This window comes from Bison bison, unplaced genomic scaffold (genome assembly GCF_000754665.1).
Source record: "Bison bison bison isolate TAMUID 2011002044 unplaced genomic scaffold, Bison_UMD1.0 scf7180017864241, whole genome shotgun sequence".
Classification (NCBI taxonomy): Eukaryota; Metazoa; Chordata; class Mammalia; order Artiodactyla; family Bovidae; genus Bison; species Bison bison.
In genome coordinates this window covers 261522-276531 of record NW_011494813.1, presented here as the reverse complement: position 1 = coordinate 276531, position 15010 = coordinate 261522, and the positions used below count along the sequence as shown (strand labels likewise).

The 15010-nt window shown below is 41.8% G+C and overlaps 1 long non-coding RNA gene across 3 annotated transcripts in view; it reads left to right on the top strand.

The window, feature by feature from the left end:
* The first annotated feature begins 6 nt into the window (after window positions 1–6).
* Window positions 7–15010, top strand: part of LOC104993625 — a 23034-nt gene continuing 8030 nt past the window's right edge. The window contains exons 1-3 of one of the 3 annotated variants that reach the window (XR_825848.1): window positions 7–108; window positions 454–671; window positions 2206–3156. This is a non-coding gene — a long non-coding RNA (uncharacterized LOC104993625). Of the gene's footprint in view, window positions 109–453; window positions 672–1526; window positions 1815–2205; window positions 3157–15010 lie in introns of those variants that run through there. The other 2 variants (XR_825849.1, XR_825850.1) reach the window with 2 other exon arrangements.

The window sequence follows — 15010 nt, the reverse complement described above, 5'->3', positions numbered from 1 at the left end:
TGGAGACCGAGGCGCGGGCGTGGAGGGCGGCGGAGGCTCCGGTGTGTGTGTGTGTGTGTGCGTTTGGGGTTTATCACCGTGCTGGAGCGCCTAGAAGTGCGGCCACGTGTGAGTGGAGGGAGAAAACTCCGAGGCGCGTTTGTCTGCAAGGGCTTTTCGTAGTTGCCTGTTTTCCGGCATTCCAACTTGTGTATCGTGGCGTTTGTCATGCTCAGCTGTCACCGTGAATTAACATCCCCCGGATAGATGGTTGCATGTGAAAGAAGTCTGCGACAGCCTAGATATAATTGTGCAGAATGTTCTTTTACACCTACCCGTCTTGAAACACATGTGTTTGCATTTCTTTAATGAAGATCGGGGGGAGGGCAGTGCAGTTTGAAAAAGCACAAAATACATGGGCTCGGTTTTTTGGTTTCTAATAATAAAGAGGATGTCTTTAATCTGTCTTTGTAGGGATTTAGGTATTCGCGTCCACCTCAGAGCCTGCTCCCTCTGAAGTCTTCTGTATTCTTCTAACAACCCTAGAAATTCTTCAACCCGGAGCTGTGTACTCAACAGGCAGACGGCTCAGCCTGTGTATGTTGTCTAAGTGTCTGGAATGTACACCTGGTTCCTCTCCACTGGCACCCACAATTTAAGAAAGTAAATAGACGCTTTCAAGGAGGAACATGGTAAGTAAAACACTGCTCTAAACTTACAAAGTCTATGACCTACAAAACCGGGGACAGGTGTCAGCTGGTCTACTTTCCAGCTACAACACTGCTTGGTTGAATTCACTGCACACAACTCTTTGAAACCTCTATTTCATCATCATCCAAATGGGAATGTCAAGATTTACCTTTCACTTTCTCTCTAAGTAATAACTGAATGTATTGTGAGGGCAGTGTCAAGCCAAACATGAGAGATTTGTTAATAGGCGAGTTGAAACGTCTGTATTGCCTCTGGGTAAAAGCAGGCACTGGTTTCAACCTCACCCTTAAAATCCCCATGGGAGATGTCTCTCTGTGGTGCATCAGTTCAGTTCAGCGTAGCCAGGGTCTTAGGTTGGCCTTTCAAGGACAGTATTTATGGTCTCCCTTAGACTTAGAGGCTTTTGCATGACAGAGTAAGCACCAGAAGCTGCCAAGGGTTCTCTCACTAGGTTCTGATAATCAGATAAAAATATAAGGACAGGTGTCAGAGCAGGCAGCAAGGAAAAAAGGAATCTAAACCGCACAGAAAAGGAACTGAAACTGACCTTGATTGGCTCTAGCTCAGGACTGGAGCTGGCCTTTCCTGCTTATCTGGCTGAAATAGTGAAAGAAAAATCTCAGTTTACACAGAACCAAATCACCAAAGAGGATTAGAAACCCTCATCCATGGCACTGCCTACAGAGTTGCCAGGAATAGTGCTTACCCTAGTGGCCTGAAATAATTACGCACCTTGCTCAGCATCTTGTCCCCGGACTGGGGATTGATTTAGGCCACTGGGAAAATGAGGGCCCAGGATTTCGCAGCTGAACCATAATTCCATTTTTCTGTTACAGGGCACACCAGGATCAGGAGCTACTGTAGACATTTCCATCTATTTTGGGGTTCTGTTTGATATGAGAGACTGTTATTGCTCAGGTCAATATACTTTTTTTCCCCCTCATTTTTGAACTGGCTCTCTTTGTAGAGCAACCTTTGTTTCTTTCCTTTTTTGATTTTTTACCCACTCGTGTGTTAGGATCTACATACATGAATATTTGAGGTTTACACTTTTGTTTGCAAGCAGGGTAGAATCATTTAATACTGTGTGTGTGTTTGCATGTGTGCACTCAGTTGTGTCCGACTTTTTGCGACCCCATGGACTATAGCCCATCAGGCTCCTCTGTCGATGGGATTTCCCAGCAAGAATACTGGAGTGGGTTGCCCTTTCCTTCTCCAGGGGATCTTTCTGACCCAGGGATCGAACCCGCATCTCTTCCATGTCTGGCATTGGCAGGCAGATTCTTTACCACTGTGCCACCTACTCTTCCTAATTAGCTCTCAGGCAGATGATGAACTTTCTGAAATATACAGCACAGAGTGAGTTTCTGGCTAATAGACGTGAGTGAAGTCCATCTATGGTAGATGGACAAAGGGTGGTGGTATGGACACATCCTGGGAGAATATGGAGATTTGAGGATGACAAAAGATATGTCCATTTAGCCCTTAATCTCTTCCTCTTGCTATCCCTAATAGATGTCTTCCTTGGAAAGACCCTTCATTAAAAGGAAGACTCCAGCACCAGATGTCTGCTATTAAATTTCAACTAATCAGTCCTAACTCGATTCTGCCACTGACTCTCTTCATGGGTGAAAATTAGTATCTAATTTTTGGTAGCTCACTGAGCAGTTTTTGGCAAAGTAACCACTCAAGCCATGCTTCCATTTGCCTGCTATTGTCCTGGTGGGATGTTTCTCCAGTCTCACTGATGTGTTCATTAATGTCAGTGTTCACGTTCAATGGTGGTGATTGGAGAAGACAGGGAACAAGAACCAGGAAGAAGAAGAGGCGCTGACAGTGATGGCCCCGCTCATAGGAGCAGTAGAATAATGCTGCAGTTTACTAGCTGGGGTTAGTAATGTCCTCATTTTCCCTCTCACTCTGAATCTTTGCCCTGGATAAGGGGGAGTTGAATTTAGCTTTAAGAAGGGATTAGTAAGAAGAGAATGTGAATGTTGGTTTGACAGGTGGGGTGGGGGAGGCCACTAAAGCCCAGGGGCCAACAGCCATGCTAGCACTTGCTTTTCCTCCATGTTCAAAACCCAGCACTAGTAGGTTTCCATTCTAAAAAAACGTATAACAAAAAGTAAGCCATTTGAGTGTGAATGTTACTAACAATGTGGTGGTGAGGATATTTGGCTTAGAATTTTTTTTCAAGCTGAGGCTGTGTTTAAAATTTCATTGGTGATTTCCCTTTATTTACACATTAGAATTATTGAGAATTTTTAATAAAACTACAAATGACAGAAAGCTAACCTGAAGGTATATGTTGCCTAAAGTGTGTTTATTGATTGAAAATGTAAGAGAGCAAATAGAATTAAAATTGCTTGATTTATAAGTCGAAGCTAGTATTACTACTGTAATATATAGGATGGATAAACAAGTTCCTACTGTATAGCACAGGGACCTATACTCAAGATCCTGTGATAAACCATAATGGAAAAGAATATGAAAAAGAATATATATGTATGTATAATGGAATCTCTTTGCTGTACAGCAGAAATTAACACAACATTGTTATTTGTAAATCAACTATACTTCAATAAAATAGAGGACTGCATGCATGCTCAGTTGCTGGAAGTCGTGTCTTGACTCTTGAGACATAATGGACTGTAGCCCACAAGACTCCTCTGTCCATGGGATTCTCCATGCAAGAATAGTGGACTGGGTTGCCATGCCCTTCTCAAAATAGAGGATTACTAGCATATTTATAATAAAGCATTTGTGAAAATTTAAGAAATTTTCCCACAGTAAATGCAAAAGTTAAGAAATGTAGCCAGAAACTTTGTAGACAACATGAAGTCAGAAGAGGAAGCAAATTACAAAATTAATGATTTTTAAAACTTTGAAGGAAATTATATTATGCTAGATTAGGTACTAAATTCTACATGCATTAATTAATTTAAATCTCATAATAACCCATTGGTTAGTACTAGTATTATTACCATTTTACAGAAGAAAATCTGGAGAAGGGAATGGCTTCCCACTCCAGTATTCTTGCCTGCAGAGTCCCATGAAGAGAGGAGCCTGGCAGGTTACAATCCATGGGATCGCAAAGAGTCGGACACGACTGAGCAACTAACATGACGACAGAAGAAAATAAAGTTTAAGGACAATTTTGTGCCCGGGATCGGTCGAGGTAGAAATGGTTGAGCTGGAATTTAAATCTGTCTGACTCTATTACCAGTCTTTACTGGCGTGTGGGTAAGAGCTTCCAAATGGGGGAGGAGGCAGATATGTGGAGACCGTAAGGGGTGGTAAAGATGACCTTTTTATTTTATAGAACAGCTACCTGGATAATAGTGATGCTGCTATCTAGAATTAAACAAATGGTGGAAGAAGAGTAAATTATAGAGGTTGGGAAGATAGGTTCATATCGGAACAGATGATCCAGAAATATATCTTAGAGATGTTCAGTAGGCAGTTGTTAATACAGGTCAAGAACTAAAAGTAAATTAGTCAATAAGTAAATATAGTTGTCCTCAGTATCTGTGGAATATTGGTTCCAGAACCACCCCTCTCAATAACAAAATCCACAGTGTTCAAGTCCCATATATAAAATGGCACCGTATTTGTATATAACCTATGCCTCTCCTCCCATATTCTTTAAATCCTATCTAGATTTACTTATAATCACCAATATAATTCAAATTCTATATAAATAGCGGCCAGCATGTAGCAGATTGAAACTTTACTTCATGAAACTTTCTGGAATTTTTTTTTCCCAAATATTTTTGATCTGTGATTGGTGGAATCTGTGGGTGTTGAGTTTCATACAGCATAAGGAGGGCCAACTATAATCTGTGAGGTCTTTTTCTGAAAGCTGTTTTTCAGTAGCCCCTCCTTTTGAGACTTGTACTATTCATGTTAGCCCACTCTTTAGGAAGCCAGAAATTTGCTCTGTGCTGTATATTTCAGAAAATCCATCTTCTCTAGATCAGTCTCCTTGTTCATCCAGGATCAGTGGCTTATCTGCTATTCCCCCACCTCCTGTCACTTCCATTGTCCCAGGCTACCTCAGCCTGGCCTCACCACCCATCGCCTTTTTCAGCATCATGGCCTTTATCTTAAAGCCCTTGCACACAGCCTGGGTTGTCCTCTGATTCAGACATAGGTCAGTGCTGAAGCCTAGAACTTGACAATCTGACTCGTTGAAAACGCTCGCTGGTCTTTTCCATTCACTGAACAAGCATGGACTCTTAGTAAAGTCTTCACTCCTTTGATGCCCTTCATGCCTTCCTGGCCCTTCCCTGTCCTGCCTGAAGAACCCTACTGCATCTTTTCCACTGCATTTTCCTTTCCATAGTGACCTTCTGGTTCATCCGCCTGCCCAGTCCTCAAGCCTAAATTAGTTTCTCCTCCCTTGCTGATAGGAAACCCCTTCTGGGAATAATCACAACATTTACCAGTTGCCATTGCAAATCATGGGTGGCAAACCTCAGACCAACCCCTCCACACCGCATGGCAGATCACTTCCCAGGAAACTTCTAGAAGCTCATTACTGTCTTCAAGCCCTTCTCAGCCCCAGTTCTTTCCTATTTGTCTTCTTCCTCCTAGAGAAAAAATGGTAACCCATGGGAACACCTTTCTCTCTTAAACCTTCCACTGGTTCTCATTTTCTTCCTTTCACCACCACCTCATCCCAGAGGTGAAGATGTCCTTTTTCCTCTCCAAGTTTTGGGTCAATTCCTTCTCTTTTGAATATACTTTAATTTCTTTCCTTCCACCCAACAGAGGTACTCGTATGTCTACCATGTTAAGACAGCCCTTAACCGGTTCTGCTTTCACCTCGACTCCTGTCCTCAAAACTGCACACCTCCTTGAATGAGTAGGTTACATTCAAGTCTTTCCTCCCCACCTCTCCTCACACCAGTTGATGTGGGTTTTATGCCCACCAGTCTAGGGCAGCTTGTTCAGCCATTAGTGAGTCACTCAATCATGTCTGACTCTGTGACCCCATGGACCATAACCCACCAGGCTCCTCTGTCTATAGAATTCTCCAGGCAAAAATCCTGGAGTAGGTTGCCATTATTTTATACAGGGGATCTTCCCAACCCAGGGATTGAACTCATTGCAGGTGAATTCTTTTCTGTCTGAGCCATTTAGGGACCTCCCAGTTGACAGCTATGATGGCACCTCTTCAATTCTTCTGCTAGGAGTGGCAGCTGCGAATTTGATACTGGTGAACACTTACCTCCCTCGGATTCTGTACAACCCACATCTCTTAGCTTATCTCTGTTCTCCCACCCCCTGTCCTCCCACTTCAGCTGTCTCATTCCCTGTGTGTTTTGCTTCTGATTCCTTTCTAGTCTCCTTAGGCTATCTTTTGTGTCCAAAACATAGCTTCATGGTGTCCAAATTTTGTGTAATTACTGGATACTTGTTGGCTTATTTTATACAACTAGGCAATCCTGCCCTAGGGGCTAAGAGTCTAATTTAGAAGTAGTCTTATTCTGATATAAAAACATCAGCTGAGCCTTATTTAAGTCTCAAGGGCAGTTCTTCAGTTTTTCCTATGATTTGTCCCTTGTGGTCTCTGCCTGTTTTTCCTAGTGGGCAGAGGTCCACTGGACTTAGACAGCATATGTGTCCAATGACAAGGCTCACAGAGGGTTCAGGAAAGGTCTAACAATGAAAAAGGTAATGAAAAATTAAAGAGAGACTTAAAATGGATAGCAGGCTTCCCTGGTGGCTTAGATGGTAAAGAATCTACCTGCAATGCAGGAGACCTGGGTTTGATCCCTGAATCTGAAAGATCCCCTGGAGAAGGAAACTGAAGGTGATTTAAAGCAATGGAAAGTTTTCCCATACTCTTGGATTGAAGAATTAATATTGTTAAACTGGCCACACTACCCAAAGCAGTCTACAGATTTAATGTGATCCCTATTAAATTACCCATGGTATTTTTCACAGAACCAGAACAAATAATCATAAATTTTATATGAAATCACAAAAGACCAAAAGCAATCCTTGGTGGGGAGGGAAGCTGGAGGCATAACCCTCCCAGATTTCAGACAATACCTTAAAGCTACAGTAATCAAAGCGGCATGGAATTGGCACAGAAACAGACATCTGGGTCAGTGGAACAGAATAGAGAGCCCAGAAATAAACCCAGACACCTAGGTCAATCTTTGACAAAGGAGGCAAGAGTATATAGTGGAGAAAAGACAGTCTCTTTAGCAAGTGGTGTTGGAAAAGCTAGATAGTCACATGTAAATCAGTGAAGTTGAAACACTTCCTTACACAGTATACAAAAATAAACTCAAAATGGCTTAAAGACTTAAATATAAAAGAAGGACACCCTAAAACTCTTAGAACATAGGCAAAACATTCTCTGACGTTAAGTTGTAGCAATGTTTTCTTAGGTCAGTCTTCCATAGCAATAGAAATAAAGGCAAAAACAAACAGATGGAACTGAATCAAACTTAAAAGCATTTTCACACAAAGGAAACCATAAACAAAATGAAAAGACAACCTATGGATGAGGAGAAAATATTTGCAAATAATGCAATCGACAAGGGCTTACTTTCCAAAATATACAAATAGTTCATACAACTCAATAACAGAAACCCGAACAGCCCAATCAAAATGGTCAGAAGATCTAAATAGACATTTATTCAAGGAAGACGTACAGATGACTATTAGGCACATGAAAAGATGCCCACATCACTAATTATTAGAGAAATGCAATCAAAACCACAATGAGGTATCACCTTACAGTGGTCAGAATGGCCATCATTAAAAAGTCCGCAAACAATAAAAATGCTGGAGAGGGTGTGGAGAAAAGCCCTCATACACTGTTGGTGGGAATGTAAATTGGTGCAGTCACTATGGAGAAAGGAATGGAGTTTCTTTAGAAAACTAAAAATAGAGTTACTATATGATCCACCAGTCCCACTCCTAGGTATATATCTGAACAAAACCCTAATTTGAAAAGATACATGTACCTCAATGTTCATAGCAGCACTTTTTACAATAGTCAAGACATGGAAGCAACCTAAATGTCCATCAACAGATGAATGGGTAAAGATGCATTACGTATATACAATGGACTAATACTCAGCCATAAAAGAGAATGAAATAATGCCATTTGCAGCAGCATGGATGGACCTAGGGATTATCATACTAAATGAAGTAAATCAGGCATAAAAAGGCAAATATATCATTTGTATGTGGTATCTAAAATATGATACTAATGAACTTATTTACAAAACAGAAACCAGGCTTGCTGCTCCTGCTGCTAAGTCACTTCAGTCGTGTCCGACTCTGTGTGACCCCACAGACGGCAGCCCACCAGGCTCCCCCGTCCCTGGGACTCTCCAGGCAAGAACACTGGAGTGGGTTGCCATTTCCTTCTCCAATGCATGAAAGTGAAAAGTGAAAGTGAAGTCGCTCAGTTGTGTCTGACTCTTCGTGACGCCATGGACTGCAGCCCACCAGGCTCCTCCATCCGTGGGATTTTCCAGGCAAAATATGATACTAATGAACTTATTTACAAAACAGAAACCAGGCTTACAGACATAGAAAACAAACCTCCCAAAGGGGGAGGGGTAAATTAGGAGTCTGGCATTGGCAGGTACAAACTGCTATACATAAAATAGATAAACAACAGGGTCCTACCATAAAGCACAGGGAACTATGTTCAATATCTGAAAATAACCTATAATGAAGAAGAATATGAGAAAGAATGTATACACGTATAACTGAATAACTCTGCTGTACGCCAGAATCTAACACAGCATTATACATCAACTATGCTGCAATTTAAAAAATTATTAACAAAGAAGGGAGGTGAACAATGTTGCTGAAAGCACAACTAAGGAGTAAGTAGTTGCCAAGTGACTGCTCGTTGAAGGAGAGAAAAACACAAAATCCATTATTAGACAGGAAAGAGGTGTATAATATAATTGGGGAATGAATGGTTCCAAGAGATCTGAGATGGGATTTGAAACAATGGCCCATAATAGAAGAGGCAGCCCTCTGACTGAGTGCCACTGGGGAATGCCGCATCCTTGCCAAGTGCTGCAGTCCAAGCCCACATACCACCTTGGCACGCACACCTCAGAGACCTGGTGGATTCTTCAGATACTGACTGCATTCCAGATAAAGCTTCAATTCCTCTTCCTTGCCTTAAACACATTCTAGAATGTTTGTCATCGCTTACATCTCACTTATTACTTTCATATGGCAAACACTTTTTAAAGCTTACTCAGAAGGAGGAACACTCCAGGGGGTGGCCTTGGGGGCGCACAGCTCAGATCTCCCTCCCAGAGAACCTGCAGCTCAGAGGGAACATGGCAGACAGCCTTCAGCTGCTGTGAGTTCAGATCTGCTGTGGTGTTCACACCAAGTCCATGCTCTGCCTGGGACATCCCCTTCAATGTAAAGGCAGGGCTTCCCTGGTGGTTCAATGGTGAAGAATCCACTTGCCAGGGTGGGAGACACCAGTTCCATCCCTGATCTGGGAAGATCCCACGTGCTGCAGAGCAATTAAGCCGGTGTGCCACAACTACTGAGCCTGTGCTCTAGAGCCTGGGAACTGCAACTACTGAGTCCATGTGCTGCCTACTGAGCTGGTGCACGTAGAACCTGAGCTCTGCAACAAGGGAAGCCACCACAATGAAAAGCTGTCTACTGCAGCTGGGGAGTAGTCCCCATTCTCTGCAACTAGAGGAAAGCGTGCACAACAACAATGACCCAGCACGGCCAAAAATAAATAAATATATAAAAAGTAAAAGGCAAATGGCTGGATCTCATAAACTCTGATCTATAACTCCCCCCTGACCCTGGCCCACCCCCCAAAAAAAGACAGGAAAAAAATAAAGCAGAGCACCTGGTAGGCCTCTTGGATTCTGGGAGCAATACCACACTTAGAAACAGCTCCAGTCTACATGCTGAATGACATGGAACGAAGGCTGCCAGCTTTGAGAGGGCTCAGAGCAGGAAAGCGTTTTGCAGGAGGCCGGGCTCTGGTACTAGCAGCCCTTCCTCTTGGGCCATATCATCAGGCAGATCCTTTGGTGTTAGTGTTTGGTGTAGGTGGTGAGAAAAGATGCAACGTGAAGACTGTGGTAAGGCCCAGTGGAGGGATCACAATGCAGGGCTCTGGAGCGCTGACACAAGGCCATAGAATCTGCAGAAGAGAATTATAGAATTTTTGAGAAACAGTTACTTGACTTTAGCAAAAAAAAAAAAAAGGAATGCTTGACCGTGGGATACCAAGTGACTATTACTTTAGAATTTCCCACTGTGAGCTGGGTCCTGCTAAGACAAAGTTGGATGAAACCATAGCACACATAAAGGGTAATGGTGACCTACACAAAAATACCCAAACAATATGAAGATGGACAAATCCAGTTGCCATCTGTTGTAAGATGAATGTGGTATATCCAAGATCAAGATGAGCAGAACCAAAGGACACAAGAAAGCTGCAAGAACAGGTTGCCCAGAGCCCCATGTGGCCCTAGGATTACACTAACATTCCTTACCCACCATCACCTATGGGAAAACTAGGGTTCCATTTGACCAGTTGAAGGAGGAAGAGAAGCCACACTTGGTTTATCAATGGACAGGCTATTATGTGGATAAAGCTGAAAATGAATGAAGGCTGCATTATAACTCCACTCAGGAGGGGTCTTGAGAGTATTCAGAGAGGGAAAATCTTTGCAAGGGACAGAGCCGTGAGTGCTGAACCTGGTCATCTATTTTATGGGAAAGGAAAAGTGGCCTGAGGTGGGGAACATATGTAGATTTTAAGCAATGGCCAACAACCTGGCCATCTGGTCAGAGGTCTGTGAGGGAAAGGACTGGAAGGTGGTAGAGCAGACATGTGGATGAACATGTGGGAATGGGCCCTGAGTGTGAAGAATTTTGCGCTACATGTCAATGGCCTTCATGAAAGGGACACTGAGAACCCAGGACTCTCCAGCCAATAGCTGAGCACAGTGGGACTGCTTGAGCTGGACCATTCCTTCTCAACACAGGCCTCCTCTGCCAGGCTTATATTTTCTGTGCTCCCCACTGACCTGGCTGAAATGTTCCCCACTGACATTGACCTGGCCAAGCTACACAGCAGTCTGAATTCTCCCTACTAAATCCTGCTTTCTTCCCTCTTTCCTTTCATAGGTTTCAGACCTGTGTTGTGACCCAAAGACTCTGCCCACCTACTCCTGATTCCTTTGGTCTTATCCCTCACATGTGTTCACTTCAGTATATCTCTTGTGTGTCTAATTCCATCCTGACATCTGCTTGTTGAAGGATCTAAACTGATACACCCAGTGATCTTTCAAAAATAAGCACATACATAAACATGTTTATGTTTACAGGTGGGCGCCATGGTCAAAGAGAGATGAAAGTCTGCTGTATTATTTGAAAAGGTACATGCACCCCTATGTACCTTTAGTGCTATTCACAAGAGCCAAAATATTAAACAACCTAAATGTCCATCAACAGATGCATTCATAAAGAAGATGTGGTACATATACACAATGGAATACTACTTAGTCATAAAAAGAATGAAATAATGCCATTTGCACCAACATAGATACAACTAGAGATTATCGTACTAAGTCAGAGAAAGCCAGATACCATATGATATCATGTATATGTGGAATCTAAAATATGTCTACCAAACAGAAACAGATTCATAGAGAATAGACTTATGGCTGTCAAGGGAAAGATGATGTAGGGGAGAGGATGGGTTGGGAATTTGGGATTGGTAGGAGCAAACTCAACAACAAGGTCCTAATGTATAGCATAGGGAAATATATTCAATATCCTGAGATAAACCATAATGGAAAAGAATATGAAAAAATAATGTATAGGTTTGTATAACTGACTCATTTTGTAGTTTAGAAGAGATTGGCACAACACTGTAAATCAACTATACTTCAATAAAAATAAAAATAAAAAAGTCTGCTTTAGAACTTAACAAAATTGAATTGAAAATCAGATTTTTATGGGTTCCTAAAAAAGAATGAAGAAGCTCTCTGTGTATTTATATGGAAAAATCCCCAAGATCTATTAAGTGGGTAAAAGCAATATACAGAATAATGTATGTAACCTGTTGAATTTTTCTGCACGTGTATCTGTGTAAAAAGCTGTAGGGGAGGATGGGCAGGGGGAGAACCCTCTAAAGATACAAATCAAACTAAAGGGGATGGGAATGGCCATGCTCATTAAAGAATATTTTCATTTGTTTTTTTCTTGCACCTTGAAATTGTGCTACCTGTTAATAACTACACTGAAATGTCAGTCTTCAACATTTTTGCATGTTACTATTTTAAAAAATCAATCCTTTATATGTTATTGAACATAACTTCCCATTGGCATATGAAATAGTAACCTATATACAGCAGTGAGTGGACCTGATAAACCTAGAAAGAAGAAAGAAAGATAGTGCTAAGTTGTGTCTGACTCTTGGGATCCCATGAGCTGAAGCCTGCCAGGCTCCTCTACCCATGGGATTCTCCAGGCAAGAATACTGGAGTGGGTTGCCATTTCCTTCTCCAGGGGAACTTCCTGACCCAGGAATTGAACTCAGGTCTCCCACATTGCAGGCAGATTCTTTACCAGCTGAGTTACATGGGGACCTGATAAACTTACGGACTCTAAAACTTAGTCTCCCAGATGGTAAAAGACTGCGTGATCCAGATGGCTGGAGCAATTTCTGACTTGCCAACTGATGGAATGATTCATAGCTTCTCTGTGTGAGTGTGACAGAGTGGACATTTAGAGACTTCCAACTGTATACTGTATTTCAACTGTATACTGAAAACTAAGATCATGGCATCCAGTCCCATCACTTCGTGGCAAATAGATGGGGAAACAATGGAAACTGTGAGAGATTTTATTCTGGGGGTGCTTCAAAATCACTGTGGATGGTGACTGCAGCCATGAAATTAAAAGACCCTTGCTCCTTAGAAGAAAAGCTATGACCACCCCAGAAAGCATATTAAAAAGCAGAGACTTTGCCAACAAACATCCGTCTAGTCAAAGCTGTGGTTTTTCCAGTAGTCATGTATGGATGTGAGAGTTGGACTATAAAGAAAGCTGAGCACCAAAGAATTGATGCTTTTGAACTGTGGTGTTGGAGAAGACTCTTCAGAGTCCTTTGGACAGCACAGAGATCCAACTAGTCCATCCTAAAGGAAATCAGTCCTGAATATTCATTGGAAGGACTGATGGTGAAGCTGAAGCTCTGATACTTTGGCCACCTGATGTGAAGAACTGACTCATTTGAAAAGACCCTGATGCTGGGAAAGATTGAAGGCAGGAGGAGAATGGGACAACAGAGGATGAGATGGTTGGGTGGCATCATCGACTCGATGGACATGAGTTTGAATAAGCTCTGGGAGTTGGTGATGGACAGGGAAACCTGGCGTGCTGCAGTCCATGGGGTCACAAAGAATCAGACATGACTGAGCGACTGAACTGAACTGTATGCCGTTGTATTAGTCCCGGCATGGTTGCTGAGCTGAACGAGTTGCTACTTCTGTAAAGAAGTATGCACCACCATTTCCTTCCTGAATGTTACAGCCCACGCTAAATTATGCCTCATTTCCACCTCTGATCCATACTAAATATTCCTTCAGTACAGATACTTCATTAAAGTGCAGGTAAGAGTCCCTTGGCAAGCATTTTCATTGCTTGTCCAGACTCCACTTTTCCCTGGCAAAATCTCCTGAAGAGGCTTAGTCACATACATTCTGAGAGCATCCCCTGCATCCTAATGTATTTCTGATGAAGAATCATGTCTGTAGGACAATTTTCCAAACTCCCTTGATGTCAATCATCAGGGGGTACTTGTTAAATAAACATGCCCAGGTCTCTTCCTTGGTGAATTCTGCTTCAGTGGGTTTGAGCTCAAATCTGTGATTTTAGTAAATACTCTGAGTCTTCAGGGAAACATTACTGTAGGGTCATGTAGCCTCATGTAGGCTACCTTAGATTCCATAAACTGATAAAGTGAATTCAAAGTTTCCTGATACTAGTGATCCTAATATTGGTTTCTCATATGAATTCTTCCTCAAAGTGCTTTGATAATTGTAAACAATATCCTCTACATTGTTTAAAAGGCAAAATTTAAAAGTCCTATGTAAGTGAGTGGTTGCTAAGAGTAAGTGTACAATAGACAGTGAATAATTATCAGTAAAAGAAGTCATTAATGAGGTGACCTTGAAACCCAGAACTTAACAAAAATCTGATAATTCTAAACCAAATCAGTTGGTGGACTTGTGAAGTCTCCATTCCTTTCCCAGTGACTTTAGAGTATAATCCCTTATTGGTCATATCATTTGTAATTATTTTCTTCTATTCAGTAGGTTGTCTTTTTGTTTTAGCAATGATTTTCTTTGCTGTGCAGAAACTTTTTAGTTTTATTAGCCCCCATTTGTTTATTTTTGCTTTTATTTACTTTAGGAGACAGGTCCAAAGAATTACTGCTGTGATTTATATCAAAGAATGTTCTGCCTGTGTTTTCTTTAAGGAATTTTATAGTGTCTACTCTTATATTTAAGTCTTTAATCTTTTTTGAGTTTATTTTTGTATGTGGTATTAATGTTCTCATTTCATTCTTTTACATGTATCTGTTTCAGTTATCCCAACATCATTTGCTGAAGAGATTTTCTTTTCTTCATTGTATATTCCTTTCTCTTTTGCCATAGAATAATGGACCATACATGTGTGGGTTTATTTCTGGGCTGTCTGTTCTGTTGCATTGATCTATGTTTCTGGTTTTGTGCCAGTTCCATGCTGTTTTGATTACTGAATCTTTGTAGTATCGTCTGAAGTCAGGGAACATGATGCCTCCAGCTCTGTTCTTTTTTCTCAAGATTACTTTGGCAATTTGACATCTTTTGTGGTTCCATGTACATTTTAGGATTATTTACAGTAAAGTGACATGTTAGCTAGGCTCTGAAGGATGAGGAGGAGATGGCCTGGAAAGTAAGCAGGAGATCAGCTGGAGAAGAGGAAACAACTCTGAGGTAGAAAGAGCTTGGCACACTGAAGTAACTGAAGACAGGACAGTATGCTTGGACTCACTGAGCAAGGGAGAAAGAAGATCTTGGTAAGAGACGTTGGTGGAGAGGGAAGCAGCCACCAGGGCCTTGTTGTGGTCGAAGAGCTTTTAAGAAAGGATGACTGTCTAGGCATTTCCCCCATAGCTCGGGGTAGGGCAGAGAAAGGAAACGAGAAAGAAGGGTAGTATTGGAAAGAAAATATGAAAAAGGTATTAAAACCAGCCCCTCCTTTCTGATTCTGTGAAGCAAAATTTGACACC